At 36.2% G+C, this 18377-nt stretch overlaps 1 protein-coding gene and 1 long non-coding RNA gene across 4 annotated transcripts in view; one reads left to right on the forward strand and one right to left on the reverse strand.

Annotated features, from left to right (window-relative positions):
* The window catches only part of Sgcz (sarcoglycan zeta), a 1080539-nt gene that overhangs the window by 87290 nt on the left and 974872 nt on the right, over positions 1-18377 (forward strand). The window lies entirely within an intron of this gene.
* Positions 1-18377, reverse strand: part of LOC108353112 (uncharacterized) — a 65655-nt gene that overhangs the window by 3253 nt on the left and 44025 nt on the right. For both annotated transcript variants that reach the window (XR_010058726.1, XR_010058727.1), the window contains exon 3: positions 3722-3838. This is a non-coding gene — a long non-coding RNA (uncharacterized LOC108353112). The remainder of the gene's footprint in view (positions 1-3721; positions 3839-18377) is intronic.

The following is an 18377-nucleotide window of genomic DNA, read 5'->3' on the forward strand; positions in this document are numbered from 1 at the left end:
TTGAGATGAGATAGGTCTTGGTCCCTAGAAAACAGCCTATTATTATTATTATTATTATTATTATTATTATTATTATTTTGCTAAAGGAACAACATAGCGATAAAAAGAATTCTAATTGTACACTGCTGTACCCGTGAATCAATTCATCACCTAACCCTAACCAGAGTTTGCAGTATATAGCAATGAATATAAAGACCTGCAACTGGAAAACATATACAGAGTAAGATATAGATCATTCAAAAATAAATGGTACATCTCTGGCAAACTATTCCCTCAAGGTTCATAGATCTAGAATAAATATTGTAAGGGCCAGAAATGGTGGATGACTTCAAGAAAACAGCATCTTTCAGATACAATAAGACTGGACCACATATGAACCTATAGAGACTGTGGCAGTATATGGAAGATTGCATAATTCAAATCAGGCAAAATCTAAACATGAATAAGTGGACCTAAAATTCCATCACTAAGATGCTATTTGTAAAAGATACCTGTTGTTCATCTCATAATTCATGATTAAGAGGCCTATATGTTGAAGCTCTTCTTGCTCGAGGGAATCTCTTTGGAGACCTGGGGTGACAAAGGACATCAGGAATATATGCAAGAGTTGGTGCTAAACTGGACAGTAGTGTAATGCCTAGGAGACTAACCATTTATGTATCAGTTTATCATCCATGAGTGAATATGAATGCAAGTGCAGAACTGATATGGCTTCTTTACTTCTTAAAATTAACAGTTTATTCCATCTGATAACGCTTCACAGTGGCACTTAAATTTAGATGATTCTGGTAGTGACATTCAAATTATAGTCTAGACTACTATAGATGATTCTGAGGACAGGAAGCTTGGTAGAAGAGAAGATAGGGAGATAGTGACTGTCTTCTTGAGTGAACCCAGAAAGATAGATATAACTCTTGCACATACAAACAAGATGATGGTGCAGTGGGTCTGAGGGATGAGCGTAGATGTAGCATAATTTCCAATTACTGTTGTGTCTCTTTCCCTCTTTAGCAGCTCCCAAGTGTGTACAGTTCTTGCTAAATGAATTGCAATGTTGAAAGAAGTTGTATGAAAAAAACAATAGCAAACAATGACTTATAATTAGTGAGGCTAACAGCTTCATGTAAGCAAAATGAACAATTTCCAGGGGCTTTTATGTACTTGCTCCAGTGCACTGAAAGAATTATGATTATGCATTTGTCCTAGAAAGGGACTGGAAGGTGTTAAATTGCTTAGCTTTATTACAAATGAAAGAGTTGCTTGGTAATTAACATCAAGGCATTCATTTCATAAAAGGGTATTAGCTAATGTCTTGTCATAAAATAAGACAGATTAAACTTTGAAAAGATGAAGCGCTAAGAGCCTTTCAGGCTGAGTGAATCTTTGCCTTTTCAGAACTTGGTTCAAGATGTGAAAATGGTTTTTGGCATGTGTAGTGCTAGGCTCACGGCTGACACTAGGAGGTAGGCGATCAATGTGATAGATGGAGCTGGTCCAGTCTGAGTTCTCAGTAACTTTTTAATGAGAATGAAACTCTCCATTAATAAAAATTTCCCCCTTTAAATACTTTTGTATAAATCTAGAAGCCTATAAATATTAAAAGAATACTATGCTAATACCTTGATAGTCTCAAAGAAATCTGTAGTTAGTTTAGCTTTTGGTTATTAATATAAAGCAAAACAAAACAAAAAAGAGAATAAAAATCTTCTGAGTTTATTTAGACATGTAAATAATATGTGGTCAGACTGAGGAGATAGATTTGGAACTTTTAAAATCATTGTTTATAATCACTAAATGTACAAGTACTACTTATTACTGACAAACTTTCATACATTTGAATGTAAAATTTTGCATTTGCTATTCACAGGAATTTTATTTGAAGAGAGAATTGGAAATTGTCAACCTCTTGGTTTATTCGTTTTTGAAAACCCTACTATGATTATCGTATAGCACTCAGACAATATTTATACAGCTGATGAAATGATGCTGAGAAGTATGAAGTATCAAAACAATCTTCGTCTTGATAAATTCATGATTTTGCTATTTAGATATTTCTGTTAAAGATAAGTGATGAGTGTCCAAAAACAGAAAGTGTGATTTTTAGGCACCATGCATAATTTTGATATAATTGCTGTTTCTAGTGTTTATAATTATTTACATTACATCATTTGACAGTTATAGAAATTATTTTCAACAGGATTGACATAATCCTACCATGTTATCCAATTTTTATACTAGCCAACACTGAAAGGAATTTAAACAAATTAACCAGCAATATTTAAACAGAAGTGAAAGAAAAGGCAGCCTGATGAGACTAGGAACTTTTCCAAGAACTCTTTATGACAGTGTCGTTTATCTCCCTGGAGTGTTTGTTTACTGATCATGCAGGACATTTATTCCAGCCATTTGTTGGTTACCTATTGTCACCTGTGTAGCTGGTCTGTGTTTCCATTGCATGATTCCAAAACCTACTATCTCAGCCCTCAGCCATGGATTATAGTGACTTGTCTTTATATAGCCTTCGCATAGATATCGGGCATTCAAATCCAAGTAGATTTGATTGCACAGCAAGCACTTTCCTCACTGGTCATCACTCTGTCTCTTCAACTGCACGGTCTACAGTGGGAAATAGTGCACATACACTTGAGCATTTCCTCTCTGGCTTCCTGCAGGAGGCTTATCCTTAGCATGCCAGGATCCTTGAGAAACAAGAAGGGTGGGAGTGGGAGAAGAGTCACCTTTTCCTTCATGAGTTCTGGTATCATGACAGAAAACACCAAAGTCATTCAAAAGGTGATGTGTAATGATGAACAGAGAGGGAGGAACATTTCATGCCTTTGATGCATCACCAATATCATTTTTAAAATAGCAAGATTACTATTTGCTTATGTATATGTATGTATGCATATTTGCAAGTTTATTCATCTGACTTTGCAAGCGCCAGCAGAGGATGTGTAGCAAAGGGATGCTGGCTGCTTCCCAGATGTTTTCTGTGCCATCAAGCCTAGTAGCTTCCTGCAAAGTCAGTTGCACTGATGTCTTTTTACAAAGAAATTTTAAATTTTCTTTCCTTCCTTCCTTCCTTCCTTCCTTCCTTCCTTCCTTCCTTCCTTCCTTCCTTCCTCCTCCCCTCTCTCTCTTTCTTTTTTAAGAAACCCATCTCTGAATTTAACTGACGCCAAAATTGTAGTCCCAAAGCATTTACAACTTTATGTTTGAATTATACAATCTTTTTTTTTAAGTTTTGAGATCACAACATTTCTATCTACTCTTTTGTTCCCTCCAAACCCTTCCATATACTTTACTCTCTATCAAATTTATGACCCCTTTTATAAAGACTAATTGTTCTTGCATATGTAGATGTGTATGTGTCTGTGTTGGTGTATGTATACTTATATGTATATGATACTATATGCATGTACAAATATGTTCTTAAATTCTGGCCTGCTCAGTCCATATACAGTTGCCTGTATTGATGTTTTCAGGACTGACAGTTTGGCATTGGACAGTCAGTGTTGTGTTCTTCCCTGGGGATGATCACCCCTTCTATTTCCAGCTTCCCTCACTTGCCTATAGTACTTTATATAGGGCTGAAGCCTTGTAGAATTTTCCATCCACATTACCATGCCGTTTAATGTCACCTTCCTTCAGCTCTCATTTGGGAAGTCGTGTTGGGGAGTATTTGTGGTTGGAGCTTATACATGGACTAGTGATCAAGTACCTTTCACAGGCGATGAGACTCATTTTCGTAACCTACTTCTTGCCTCGTTTGGAGTATCTGTTAAGTTACTTTCAATTCTCACGACTCTCATTCCAAATGTGTGAGATGAGGAATGTTCTGTAAAAGAAAGAAAGAAATCAAAAGTATAGCATCACTTTTTTGACTAATATAAGATAAAGAACAGAATGGAATTTAAGACACTAAGCTAGTATGATAACTGCTAGTATGAAGATTTTCACAAAAAGGACTTTTGAAATGAGCCAGCTGAGCAATCTCTGGGTATAGTTGGGAGGCTGCATATAAACTGAGATGCAATTAATGAGGATGGACGATAAGAGCTACTGTATGCTCAAGGAGCTTAGCCCCTTGAGGCATAGGCAGAAAATTTACTGATTTCTTTTAAAGAAAAACAGAGTCAACCTCAAGGACAGTCGAACAGAAGTATGAAATACTGGAAGGTCAAGCAAAAATACATGGTAATATGTAGAGAAAACATCAAGTAGTCTCAGTAACCAGGAGACCAGATTTTGGCAACAAGGGATTTTTTTTAATAGGGAGAAAAACAAGACTGGGATGAACTAAGTTCAGAAAGTTCAGAGAAAATGGTATTTTATGACCACAGAATTGAAAGAGTTTTATACACAACACCTTATTCTTCAAAGTAGCCAAGGATGTGCTATGTGTGAAATTGGTGCCAGTTTAGAGACATGAGGGAAGGAGAGAATTGCTGAGACAAAGCTTGGTTAATAAGCCTGTTTTTCAAGGATTTATCATCTAGACACATATGATGCATAAAAACTGATGCTTGGAAGACCTGGGAGAGATAGTCCTGAGCATGCCTAAATTATAGTTTAGTTTTTAGTGGTGGAAGTATGTTTTCAATATGTCATTTCTGGAGGCAGAGGTGGAAAGTGTCTTAATTGTCACTGTTTACTTTATCCCATCTAAATATCAAAGGGTCCAGACACTAAGGCTGTGAAGGATAGTGGGAGTTGATGACACGATTGATTTTCAGGACTACTGCAAAGGTCTAGAAAGACAGACAGAACTCACTGCAAGGGATTCTAAGACAGCATACTGCCAGTGGAACTGAAGAGTGGCAAGCAAAGCCTGCATAAGGACATTTGCATCTCAGGATGGAGCTAGAATTTGTTCCAGAGAGAGAGAGAGAGAGAGAGAGAGAGAGAGAGAGAGAGAGAGAGAGAGAGAGAGAGAGAGAGGATGCAGTGACATATTCAAGCTCCAAAATCTGAAGTTTGTGTGGGGGAATTCCTTACTTTCTGGAATAAGATAGAGTTTCTATTTAAAGTATCCAATATTTCAGCAGAGCTGAATTAAGGAATCAGATGTAAGACTGAGAGGATTTGTAGTGGTGATATTCTCTTTTTCTGTCAGCGGGTGCGAATGACCATAGACTGTGAAACTCAAAGGTGGTTCAGCTCTTGCGGGCAAAGGGGCATGATGGCGAGCACAAAACAGCAGAACAGGCAGATCCTCATCAATGATATATTTAAAAAGAGAGTCTATTCTTCAAGAAAAGCAACTTATTTTCAGCTTGAATAATAGCCTTGTGTATCTTGGACCTCTGTCACTTCCCTGGAATTTCTTATTGTTTTGTAGGTCAGGTTTCGGGGTCTCATATGGGAAAATGCATAGTTAAATTTAGGAAGGAAATAGAATATAAATAGCTGTTTTAGAGGATTGTAAGGTTTGAAAAATTACATGTCAAAATTGAAAATGTAAAAGTTAGATTCTTCCTACTTTCTTTGCTTTAAATTTCATTTCTATTTTTTCCCCTGTGGTGGTAGCATTAATGTGAATATTAAGTTATATTTTCTTTCAAATCTTGAATATGCTGTTTATATGCAACACAGAGACTTTTGTAAATAGATTGCTTGTGGTTTGCCATTTACTTTCATGGGTAATTTTAAATTTATTTAAATATCTAAGAAGCACTCCTAATATTTAAATATAAATGCAACAAAGCAGAAAAGTACAGTCTTCTAGTATTATTTTAGAGGAATATTTGAAAAAGAATTATGTATAGGAAGAAATCACTACGTTTCTGACCTTGTGTACCAAAGATCTCAATGATGCATTCTAACAGTCTGGTAACCTGAGAACTGTCATCCATGTTTGGTCTAGTCAAATCTCAAGTATTGTTTGCAGATTCCAAACATGTGTCAGAAGACAGAGAGTGCGTCTTCAGATCTCTCAGCTGAATGCTCTTCTCATGGTAGTTCCCGTATTCATAATAGCGCTGAAATTCTTCCTGTCCTATTCTATATTTTGGATACATGCTCCTTATCAATATAAAGCCTTAAGGATAGAGGTTGTTCTCACATATCTTTGACAACCCTGTAGATCTTGAAATGGCGTGTTTGGTGAGTGTTAATATGCGTGCAATAGAGATCAGAGGAAAGAAGAGGTGAGGAAAACATGGGAGATATAAAGTAGGTATTGGAGGGAGGAAAGGAAGGGTGAAGTGCTGTAATCGTATTCTAATCTTGAAAAATAAACAAATGAGGCATGTGATAAATGTTTACTGTTTAGAATTTATTATTGTCTTATAAAAATACCTTTAAAAATTGCAAATTTTTAAAACTGTCGAATTCAGGCCTAGAATTCACGCATGTCTAGACGTGTGTGTGGCACCCATGCCTTCTAAGGGTTTTCTCCTGTAGATCCTGAGCAAGGATTGTTCTCTACCCTGTGACTCTTCCTAATCTCCACTTTAATCTTCATATTATAGTTCAAGAAGCTTTCAAAAAACAAAGATGCTGTTTTCTACCGTCACTTCAGACTCCCTCCCATAGCTACCCCACATTCCAATCATCCTTACTCATTAGAGGTCCCCTAATGAGTCTTTCTTTACACTGTTTGCATATCATTTTTCTTGGTCATTTGGCAAATGACATCTCTGATGCTCTTTAGGTGAGTTTTCTATTATCATTTTGTACCCTTGGTGTGGCATTTGCTTAACCCCACTCAATATCACGTGCACATTATTTCCCTCTTGTCTACCAAACTGTGCAAATTTCTTCTGATTTGGCTGTCCAGTACTTGATATTTTTCAGAAGCCATTGATACCTTGTCAACAAGTCTGTATTGAACTAATTAGTGGAAGTTTGTTTCAAAATTTTTTCTTCTATACATTAAGAAGCAATGATTTTAGAAATCAATATGCTTTCGAATTGTTATTGGTAATCAAATCTATGCAGATATGAAAATCCATTAGATATTTTGCTGTGTATACACATTAACATACATGTAAATTTTTACATTTGTATCATTGTTGTGGTTTAAATATATCCTACCAAATTCATATATGGGAAACCTAGTATATCTATGTCACTATCAAAGATTGATTTTTTTCAGAATATATTCAAAGATAGAAAAATAGCAGCTTTAGATATACTGTTTTGGAGTTCACTATTTATCACCTTGCAGTAAAAAACATAATAGGAATGCTTAAATGGAATTGGAAAGAAGAATCATTAATTTTTAATGAGGGTACCAGAGAGATTCCATGAGGAGTTCACTGCAAATATATTTGTTTAAGATAGATCTCTCCTGAGAGACTGAGAGACACATCCAGAGTATGTCAAATACAGAGGTCAATGTTAGCAGCAAATCACTGAACTGAGAATAGGACCCCCTCTGGGGGAATTAGAGGAAGGATTGAAAGAGCTGAAGGGCCTTGCAACCCCATAAGAACAACAATGCCAACCAACCAGAGCTTCCAGGAACTAAACCACTACAGAAAGACTATACATGGACTGACCCAGGGCTCCAACTGCATAGGTAGCAGAGAGTAGCCTTGTTTGGGCACCAGTGGAAGGGGAAGCCCTTGGTCCTGCCAAGGTTGTACCCCCAGTGCAGGGGAATGTCTCGGGGATGGAAAGGGGGGTGGATGGGGGGAAACACCTGTATGGAGGAGGGGGAGGGGAGGGAGACTTATGGACAGGAAATATATTAGATATATAAAGAAATATATCTAATAAAAAATTAAAATAAAAAAAGAATGACTAAACCATTTCCAGGAGGAGTAAAACACCTTTCCAAACCCCAAGATTTACATAAAAATGGATGTGAGTGGTCCAAGGCACAGAACCCACCCCAAAAGGGTATAGAATATTAAGGAAGAGCCAGCCATTGAGAATATTACCACAAAGGTGGCAGTTACATTCAAGTACATTTTTTCTTTCTTTTTTTTTTTTTTTGGTTCTTTTTTTCAGAGCTGGGGACCGAACCCAGGGCCTTGCGCTTCCTAGGTAAGCGCTCTACCACTGAGCTAAATCCCCAGCCCCACATTTTTTCTTTCTTAAAGTAAAATATTGTCAATACTTTATTGTGTAATACTTTCAAAAAGGAAAGTAAAATTACTTTCATTTTGCAGAAGACAGCATTGAAAGGAGCAATGAAAGAATGAACCTCACAGAGACATTGGAAGAAAGGGGCAGAATTCCCCTCAGAAATATGAACTCCCTCCGATCCATTTTATTTTAGTATTATAACTGATTTTCATAAACTATAATATTTGGCTACATGTCATTAAACCAATAATTATAAACCATTAGTTAATATTTTTTCTACTTTCATTTTTACTTGTTTTGGATTTTTCCAATGTCATTGCCCTAATATCTTAAAACAAACAAACACACACACACACACACACACACACACACACAAACACTCTCACACAAACAAAAAACAGCTTAAAGTTATTTCTTTGGGAGCAAAATTTGTGGGTTTCTTTCATGTAAATAGAGCTATTCATTTTTTAAAACATAATTGCATTCTCTTACTAATGAATGCATCAGAACTAAAATACATTCACATTGTGTGATCTTCTTTTTCCTTCTTGGCATTTCTTGTCAGTTTTCAGCTCCTAGTAATTTAAAAAAAAATTGGGTTGGCACAAATGCAATAGCACAACCACAGAACTAGCTAGAATTGGCTGAGCCATGGAGAGCTTGGCTGATATTTTGGCACTTGTTTTGCAATTGAAGAGGAAACCTTCAAGAGAATAGACTCTCCCTGTACTCTGGGTTTCAAGAAGGCTTATTTTCAAATTATTTTCTATTTTTAATGAAGCCATGACTATTCATAGTCAGGAGAGCTGCCCTGGCATTTCATACACTGACTACTTGTTCAGAAATATTCATCCTCAGAATCCTAACTGAGTTAAACCACATAACTAGGCTGTAATGAACCATTTCAGTCTATCAATAATTAAGGTTTCTCATCTAAATTTACATAATATTAACTTCTTCCTAGCCAAGGTTTGTTTTCCAAATATAAACACACTCCTTTTCCCTCATGATATAGTCATACTTAAAGGAAATTGTCTTTCTGAAATATTCTGTGTTCATTTGAGATGTAAGCTATCACTGTCTCCTGCATAGTGAGTATAGGGCCTTTAATAATTTTCTGGTCCTGAAGGCTTAAGGATTCTCTGTCTCATTTATCTATCACTTCACAGCTGTGATTATCATTCTAGATGAAGGTATGGCTGGATTGAATTTCTAATTTAATTCAGGTATTAGCTATAGCACACTTTTTACCATAAGACTGCAAAGCCATCCATGATCCACTCCCGTACAGAATAACGTTCTTCTCTCTCTCCTCCAATCTGTTGTTTCTATGACTGGCTACTCTACCAGCCTTCACAGTAAGCTTCGCTCCCTTCTTCTCTTCTCACATGATGCATGTTGTGCTTCAGAATGTCTTCTTTACCCACTGGCTTTAGTATGATGTTATGTCACACTACTCACTCTAATATTATGCCTAACCAATTTTCTATCTTGCCTAAGCATGGTTTCTATTCCTTTGTGATTTCCAGGACATTTCTATTCTTAATCAGTGCCTGAGACTAAGAGTGCTTATCTTTTTTCTTTATAAAATTATGTGTCTCACGTAGTAGCAATCAAATATTTATTAAATGGATGGGTTGAGGAAACAATATCATTAGGATATTGATATTCTTATCACCAACTATGTGAGAAATCTTGTTATTTTATATCCTTTGTAATCTGTAATTTTGCGTCTAGTTTTATTATTATAAAGCAAAATATTGCTAATACAGCATAGTTTGGACATTGCCTACAGGAACTTCTGTCGATGCAAAAATTTAAAAATGCTCAAGCCTCTCACCAAATATTGTAGCAACCCGTCCACCCACTTTAGTATATCATAAATCATTTCTAGGTTAGTTATAATTCATAAATGCATGTGCTATGTAAGTGGTTGCTGTGTCTATATTGTCTGAGGAATATTGACAAGTTAAAACAGTCTAGGGCTGGAGAAGTTGGTCAGCAGGTAAAATATTCACTGCATAAGTTGACCCGACCAGAATCCAGATACCTGCTATGGCAACCCGATTGTAATCCCAGAACAGAGGAGTAGGAGACAGGAATTCTAGGAACAAGATATTTAACTAGACTAGTGAGTTGTTAAACTTTACCTTCAACTGAGAGACTTTCCTACAGTGTATAAGGTGGTGGATGGTTAAGAAAGTCAAAGACCTCAACCTGGACAATGCCTGAACAGGTTCAAGCCAGACTGGATTCCAGAGCGGAGAAAGTTGATTTTGACTCACATCTATAACCAGCAAGATGTTTGGAATTGGTAAATTCTTGCAAAGGAAAGCAAAGAATTCTCCGGCGGAGTCCCAGTGAGTATGTTAACTACGCTTTAGTGTAAATTGCATGCCAAGCAAAAAATTTGTGGCCATTATTTCCATGGAAACTGACAAAATGAAAGCAATAATATTTTTGCAAATTTTCTTTTTCATATTGTTTTTCTGTTTTATTGAGTCACTTTTTTGGGTGTTTTCATTGCTGTTTTTTATGTTTTGGTCTTTTGCTTGTGTATTTTATTTTCGGTTTTGGATTCTTTGTGCATGTTCTTTGTATGTGGGGAGTTTGAGGGAGAGAAAGAGAGACAGAGAAATAGAGAAATAGAGACAAAGACATAGGGATACAGAGAGACAAAGAGAGAAACAGAGACCTAGAGATATATAGAGAGATTTCTGATGTTTGTTTTTATTTAAAGAGAGAGAGTTGGGTGGGGAAGAGTCATCCAATTATATTATATGAAAATATATTTTTCATTAAGAAAAGAAAAAAATATACAAGTCAGCTCTAAGGAAAAAGAATAAAAACCCAATATGAATAGATGACCTCCACATTTGCATATGCACACATACATATGTGCCCATGTATAAATGAACACACAGGGAATTGAGTGTACACACTCAGTGCAGACGCAGTCTTTTCCCCAAGTGTTCTGCATTTAATTGGCCAACCCAATGGGTTTGGAACTCGTACTACAGAACGTCAAGGGAAATGAGCCAAAGGAGTAGAGGGAGGCATCTGCTGGTTTTATTTTGAGAAATGGTCTTGGAAGAAACTTACAGTGATACCTAAAGTTAGACGTTACTGCAAAGTGAGATTAACATGAAGTTTTGGCATCAGGAGTGAACTTAGGATTCTTAGGTAACAGCAGAAGGGCACTGATACCTCACTAAATTTGATTTTAAAGTTGCAGAGTCATTTCAGGTTTCTACTGAGTAACAAAATCTGCAGAAGTGGGGTTTTTTTTGTTGTTTTTTTTGTTTGTTTTTGTTTGTTTGTTTGTTTTGGTTTTGTTGGAGGGTGCATTTGGGCCAATATAATTACACTGTATAGTGGAAACTACAGACAATAATGCTATTCAAATTGAGAGCTTGGCTTTTCTAGATATTTCCAGCCTAACAGGATACCATCTCCCCTGTCCTCTCTCTGTGTATCTGTTTTTCAGTGGGTCAGTGCTGTAGACATTTGAGAATCTTGTGACATCTTTAGAGGTGAAATTTAACTATCATGTACTCTTACTGACCAATATTCATAACTATGCTTTTCTCTGAGAGTTTTAATTTTAGTAATACAGATAGTCAAGATATATGTATTTCTCTCCCTCCCCTCCCCATCTATCTGTCTCCTGTCTGTCTGTCTGTCTATCTCTATTTGAAAGCATTTACACTTTTCCTTAATTTTCAAGAGCTGATATCAATAAAGCTTTGAACACACAGAGAGAGACAGACACATTCCAGTTTCTCAAGTATTGTCATTTCCAACAGCTTCTCTTCAGCTCTGAGTATTTATATTTTTGCATTTAAATCTAAAGCTTTCCTTTCTAGAAAGAGATCTTCATACAGAAAGCAAAAATTTTCATGATCCAAGATATAAAATCTTATAGTGTACACTCTTTAGGAATGAGCAGAAGGTGCTTTTCTATAATAAAAGGGAAATCCAAAACAGTCTTGGCCATCCACTTCACAGTGACTATCTCAAATGTCTTTGTTCTCTGTTTTATTTTACTATATTTTCCTCATGAATTCCCAGAATTCCCAACACGTTTTTATTGAGTTTTCTCCTTTGAAGAAACCGAGCATTTTCTCCACATCCTTGAATACTCTTTGTATTGGGGTTTTTAGTTGAATAGTTCCATATGATATTAAGACAAGAAGAACATTTCCTGTCATTTTACCTAATCTGTAAATGTGAACCATGAAAGAACAATGTCAAAGCTAAGTAAGTCAGACATTGTTAATTTTCATATAGAATTTCTTTTAATTTTAGATTATAGTTATGATGCATCAGTGAATTATAAAGTATCATTTACTTGTTGCCTCTCTTTGGATTCCTTTCCTATAGCTGGGCCACAATGCCTGACATCAGTGGGAAAGGACGAGCCTAGTCCATTTATCCCTTCTCTGAGGATAAGAGGATAGGGGAATTAGGGAGGAGTGTGAAGACGAGGAGGGGAGGGAAGATGCACTCATGCTATAATAATAATAATAATAATAATAATAATAATAATAATAATAATAACATCTGGATTGATAAATTCTCAAAGGTGCTTCAATACACACACTGGCATTAGCATCTGCTCAAAAAAATTAACAATCCTTAACAATAAAAGAACTTCTGGGGGGAATTACCATCCTTGACCTCAACCTATACTACGGAGCAATAGTAATAAAAACTTCATGGTATTGGTACAGAGACAGACATGTTGATCAATGGAATAAAACTGAAGACCTAGAAATAAAACCACACACTATGGACACTTTATCTCTCACAAAGAAGCCAAAAATATACAATGGGAAAAAGAAAGCCCCCTCAAAAATGGTGCTGGTCTAATTGTCAATCTGTATGTAGAAAAATGAAAATAGATCCATATTTGTCACGTTGCTCAAAGATCAAGCACAAGTGGCTCAAAGATCCCAACATAAAACCAGATACACTGAATCTAATTAAAAAGAAAGTGGGAAAGAACCTTGAACTCACTAACACAGGAGACAATTTCCTAAACAGAACTCCAGTGGCTTAGGCTCTAAGATCAAGAGTTGACAAAGAGTGGAGCAGAAACTGAAGGAGAGGCCATCCAGAGACTGTCCAACCTAGGGATCCATCCCATCTGCAGACACCAAACCCAGACACTATTGCTGATGCCAAGAACTGACAGGAGCCCAGTACAGCTTTCCCCTGAGAGGCTTTGCCAGAGCCAGACCACCACAGATGTGGTTGAGCACAGCCAAACATTGGACTGAGCAGGGGTACCCCAATGGAGAAGTTAGGGCAATGACTTTAGGAGCTGAAGGGATTTGTAAACAATCGATAGCAGGAATAATATCAACTAACTAGACACTCGCAAATCTCACACGGACTAAACCACTAACCAAAGAGTATATAGCAGGGGACCCATTGTTGGATAGCTGGATATGTAGCAAAGGGTTGCATTACTGGGAGGGGATCGCCGTGATTCTATGGAGCCCTGATGACTCAGTTTAGAGGAATACTAGGTTCTGCAGTAAGAGGGGGTGGTTGGGTGGAGAAACGCTCATAGAGGCAGGGGAAGCAAGGGGATAGGGAGCTTATGGTGGGGAAACTGGGAAGATGTTAACATTTGAAACAAAAATGAATAAAATAACCAATAAAATGGAAAAAAAAAGAAATGATAAATGGGACCTCATGAAACTGGAAAACTTCTGTAAGGCAAAGGACATATCCAATAGGACAAAGCAGCAACCTACAGATTGGGAAAAAGTCTTCACCAATCTCCTGATCTTTTGTAGTGTCCTTTTAAAAATATCACCCCTGACTTTTACAATGCATTCTGGGTTAATGATTTTTCATACATACATATGCCTTTGGTTCCAGCCAGAAACCTTGCTGGAGGCTGACTTTATCAGTTCCTTCCGGATACACTCTTAATACTTCATACGTAGATTTCATGTACCATAAATTTCTACCTTATTGCATATGCATAGATTGTTCATTGGTTTTCATGCCTCAACAAAGAGGTCAGTAAATCATCTTATGTGTAGGGAATTTTCCCAGTATGATTGGCTCGGGTGTTTAATGCTTCTTTTTGATATTAGGGAGGATAATTTACTACGTGTCATATTTTACAACCATTGAAGTTACAATGAAGGTCTGAAGAACGTGTTAATTATGTACCTAAAGCCAAGGTATTTTCTGGTCCCATAAGTAATGTTATTTGTTGTCGTTTATTAAAAGAGAAAATGAAGAAGTGGGCCTGAGAATGAGGGATACTGGTGAGATGTGAAGAAATGGGGCGCTTTCCCTGTGCGATATTGCTTTGCATGGCTATCAAATAGCTTTAAATTGAGATGACTTACAGTAACCAAATGAGGCTCAGATGAAATTGGATTATACATTCAGTGAGGATACTTATTAACTGGCTTATATTCCTATTGCACAATCATTGTGGCAACCCAGTGAAAATGTGGAGAAAGCGGTTATTTCAAAAGCACTTATCTGCTGGCTCACTTATCCAATGTGTTCAGATAAATGGAATCTGACAGGATTCCCAGCAGGGCTGCTGTCAGGATAGTGATGCTTTTGATAAAATAGCAAAGAAGGCCATCTTCTTCTGAGGCTACTGTTTGGATTAGTTCCCAGGGCTCAGAGTTACTACCACAGTATCCTAAAGTAGAAATTGTCTTCCCAAGTATTCAAATACTTGATTTAATGCTATGAAGTTTGAAAGACTTGGTGAAATCAACTGCAAACCTCGTCTTTGAAATTGTTCTGAGTATGAAGTGTAAAGATGAAAGATAGAGCAGTTTGTGAGATACACCCAAAGCAGGGTGATGTGCCAGGCAGGCCAATTCATTATCTCAGGGTGCAGACCTGAGTCTTTGTGGAAGCCCTTATCTATTACATCACAAGACTGGATTTTTCCAACTTTAATACGGCATTGCTAACATTATCACTGTAGAATTTGAGACACTGGGTAAATTGAAGAGCAAAGATAAGCTTTTCTATAAATCTGAAACTTAGCTCCACTTTCAAGAGAAAATTCCTTGATAAAAATAGTATTAAACTACTTAGAGTAATCAATTAATCTAGTTGAAGCCAAGTAAGCCTCAAACCAAGATGTACGTGAGAGCGTTGGGGTAAGATACCACAGGTAGAGCATTGGGTCAAAGTCATCTTAATAGCCAGGAAAGTACATTTTCATTGCATGAAATTTTCTTGCAATGTCCAACGTACTCCAACACAACTTCGTACATTTGATATTCTCATAAGAAACCACAGAGATTTAAAAAAAATCTCCAGAAAATGTAATTTATTCTTTATCTATTTGCTTCTACTCCTTTTTGTCAGGATCAGAAAATTTCATTAAAACAATAAAGGGGGAAAGGAGAGATGATGATGAGATGATGAGATGGAAAAATTCAGAGTAGTCATGAGAGATGCTGGAGCATAAAGGAAGTGCAGAAAGGGATTCTTTCTTCTATGGGCAGAATATACTGCCCACAGAATGAATATATGTATGTATATATATATATATATATATATATATATATATATATATATATAGTAACTGACAAAAAAGTAAGAAGAAATGTATCAATAAAGTTCAAACTACTTAGCAACAAGTGGATGATAGCTGTCTGCTAACCTAAAAATATTCTGACCTGATTTTAATATGCGTGAGTATTTTATAACATACCATGAAGATGGTGTTCAGAGGAATCGTTTGCTATTTTAAGCTATTTGCTCTTGTAAAACTCTATTACTTATTGATATTTCTATCAGCTGTGCTTTATTTAGAACATAATAAATGTTTATTATACTCTTAAAGGAGGGTAAAACTAAAGCCTATACATAAAATGCACACTTAAAAAAAACATAAAATTAAAATTTATTTCATAGGCCTAACAGAGCATTTTAAATATAGCAGTGAATTGGAGTGAGTAATTCTAGATTATAATTTAGAAAGGCCTTGTCAAAAATAGAATCTCAGAATCATTCATATATATATATGTGTGTATATATATAATATTTTCATCTGATATGTAGTCACTAGCAGAGCCACAGTACATATTTGAAGCTGATCTTAATAACATGTCATGAGAGGAAGACTCATTTTTAAGATGCCTTTTTAAAATGTGTTTTGGTGTCTCTCCGTTTGAAGAAGAGACACAGTCCTCTATAGTCAAAGGTTCTTCCAACACTAGGTTTTCAATGTAATTTCCAATTTACCCACTTATTTTATTATTGGAAGTGGACCCTGTGAATCTTTTACTGAATTGGCTTGCAATTACCATCTCTCCTCCACAACACACATATACACACAGAGAGAACAGGCATTGTGCAAATCATTCAAAGAATTACAGTGAAAGACAGGGGTTTCATCAGAAAGTGCTTAGTTATAGAGATCTATCCCAATAGAAGCTAAGCAGTTCTTCTTCCTATAGTTAACTGTCTCTTTTCCTAGCCAATTTTGCGTCGTTACCGTCACATAATTGAGGCCACTCTATTATCAGGGGTCTAGCAGAAGCCCTGAGAATCTTATCTATCTATATTTATATTTATATCTATCTCTATCTCTTTAGCTATCCATCTATATCCATCTATTTATAGCTACATCTCTCCATCTCTTGTGTTTGCATATGTGTAAAGTGTATGAGAAACAAAACTCATATTTTAGTGAGACTTGAAGTCTTTAATCCTATGATAAGTATCGAAGTACATGAGGAGAATCTACTCAAGCAAGTTGATGAACTACGGGTCCTCAGAAATTCCTATCTTTTATGATTATTTACCAGAGATTTACTCATAATTTAAATATTTGTATAGAAGATATTAACAAATATTAATTCAAGTAGAAAGTGTTCATTTATCACATTAAATGTAGTAGTTATTATCTGGTCTACACTTGGGGACTGAACTCTGTATGAATCTTTGCTTTTAGTTAATGGTCTACTATTCAGAGGTCATTGCATATCACAGTGACAAAGGTTATTTCTTGACTTCTTATATTATTAGTTTTTAATTTTTTTGTACAAATGAGAGGTTGGGTAAATAATAATAATTGATTCTTGGGTATCATTCTGTGGTGCGTCAGATATTTGCAAGTCCCTTATCCTGTGATATTCTCACAATGAACATGGGGGAAAGATAGTTTATTTTCCATATCTTGTAGATGAAATAAATATCCAGAAAGTGTTACAAATCCTAAAGTGTCATACAATTTGTATGTTTCAGTTCAGAGACTGTAATGAAGACTTTGATTATCTTCAGACTCCACATCAGGAATGTTTGATTTGCATAGCAAAGCCATTTGGAGGAGAGAGCTGTGGAGAGCCGGGATCTGTGTGGGTCATAGAATGCTACCTGAGCATTTGCAAAATTCTGGGTTTGTCTCTATCACTGCAGAAGAAAACCAATAATTGCCAAGTAAATTAAGAACAGAAAACAACCATTATTTTATAGGTAAAATAGATTCTTATGACTTCAACATTACTATGACTACTTTTATTTGAGACAAGTTGAATGCTGACATGACATGTCTATCTTCCAACCACTCACAATGAAAAACATATTTCAATTAGCACCCTGAAGTTATACCTCTATGAATAGTATATATGTGTGATTATATTTGAATTATTTATTTTCCTACTTTGATTTTTTTTATTTTATTGAATATAGATTTGTTTTTCACATAACAGTCCTGATTATCATTTCCCTACCCTCCACTCATGCCGGTTCCCTCTCGCTGTTCCTCCCACCTAGAATCACTTCTTTATGCTGCTTGTTCAGAAACCAACGGTCTTCTAAGGAATAATAATAATAATGCATTATATACGATAAAGAAAACAAAAACTAACACATTGGGAACTGAACACAGCAGACAAACAGAAGGGAAAGAGGCTCGAAAAAGGCACAAGCATCAGAGACCCATTTTTTGGCACATCCAGGAGTCCTATAAAAACACTAAATTGGAAACCATAAGATATGTGCAGAGGAACTCATGAGGAGATGTGTGGGCCCTGAGCATTCTGGCTCAGTCTCTGTGAGTTCACATGTCCTTTGATCATGTTGATATTGAGGGACTTCTTTTCTTGGCTCTTTGACTCTTATGTTTCTTTTGCCTTTTCTTTCAGCCACTCTCTGAGCCCTGAGGTTAGGGATTTGTTGGAAGCATCCAATTTACGCTGAGTGTTTCAAGGTCTCACTCTCAATATAATGTCTCTCTCTCTCTCTCTTTCTCTCGTGTGTGTGTGTGTGTGTGTGTGTGTGTGTGTGTGTGTGTAAAGCACAAATATTTCAATATAGAACAATCAAGCAGTTTC

The sequence above is a fragment of the Rattus norvegicus genome, chromosome 16, assembly GCF_036323735.1.
Source record: "Rattus norvegicus strain BN/NHsdMcwi chromosome 16, GRCr8, whole genome shotgun sequence".
Lineage (NCBI taxonomy): Eukaryota > Metazoa > Chordata > Mammalia > Rodentia > Muridae > Rattus > Rattus norvegicus.